Genomic DNA, 1,423 nt, shown 5'->3' with positions numbered 1-1,423 from the left:
TCTTCTTTTTGTAGTGCGTTCTACGACGCTGGCTTGGGAACCACAGCGTCCAAGTCAAACCTCATCGACGGCGACCACGAGGAGGGCATCCTCTCCGGCTCTTCCAATGGGAATGAGCCCATCTGCTCTTCCAAGGGGAAAGCGCCCGTCTATGACATCAGGGAGGGCACCCTACAGCCGTGCTCTTCCATGGGGAAGGAACCCATCTGCGACAACATGGAGCGCATCCAGGGTCTGTTCTCTTCCCACGGGAACGAGCCCATCTGTGACAAGTGAGGAAACCCATGATTTGTTTTGTCGTGCCTCTTCACACGGGGAAACCCATGATTTGTTTTGTCGAGTCCCTTTTCTAGTGTAGTGAGAATATGTCCAGCTTTAATTGCTATATCTGGTTGTTTGCAGTATGCCTTGTTTATTTCAGTTGTTCACAATGTGATGATCTATATGTGCAATTATTTACTGTGCAGTACATTTCATCAATCCAGTTTTAAACATACCGACAGGAATGCATTTATTTGCTTGTTGTTAAGCCTGTTATAGCTAGCATATGCTTCTTTTAAAGTTTTTTGATTGTTCGGTTATTTGTAGTTAGCATATGTCCAGTTTCAAATGCTATCTTTGGTTGTTCGTAGTATGCCTTGTTTATTCCAGTTATTCACAACGTGATGTTCTATACGTGCAAGTATGAACTATTGTGCTTAACATGCTTCTTGATGTACCTACAGAGGAAAATTTTGGGAATGACTGTTGTTTTCCCTCGAGGTTAGTTTCATCCCATGGCTTATATCTGCTCACTGTTCAGGATGTCGGTAGCTGGTACCATATTGGCCGGCGACTGATATGGGACTAATCGGTGAATCGGACTTTTAACCGAATATATCTGCAATCCATTTATCGTTAGGTTAACAAGGGCCATATGTAATATATCTGAGGCTACATAGCAACATGCACTATACTTAATGTCTAAATATGCAATCCTAGGCTACATAGCAACAAGGAAGAGTGTTACATTAATGTTCTAATGATGTCTAGATATACGTAGAAGAGCAGCAGCAACAACGACAACACAGCCCAGTTTGGATACTCAACTTAGCTAGAGGTTAGAGTTAGTTTCTAGCACATTACTAACCCTGAACTAACTCCATCCAAAGAGTTGTTTGGATGGCAGGGTTAGATTGACAATAAATGCACAAGGAGAACTAGTCCCAATTAGCACCTCTTGGGTTGGATAGTTTTTTTGGGTGGGTTATAGATGCAACTAGCTCAAACTAGCCCTCTTGTTTAGATATACTTTAGGGCTATTTGAGCCCGAACTAGCTCAAACTAACTATAACCCCTGGATACAGCAGCAGTTAATCAGCCAATAATTTGTAAGAATGCACTAAACTCCTTCCGGCCCATTATATAAGATGTTAATTCGTCT

This window comes from Triticum urartu, chromosome 3, assembly GCF_003073215.2.
Source record: "Triticum urartu cultivar G1812 chromosome 3, Tu2.1, whole genome shotgun sequence".
Lineage (NCBI taxonomy): Eukaryota > Viridiplantae > Streptophyta > Magnoliopsida > Poales > Poaceae > Triticum > Triticum urartu.
This window is presented reverse-complemented; position numbering follows the sequence as displayed.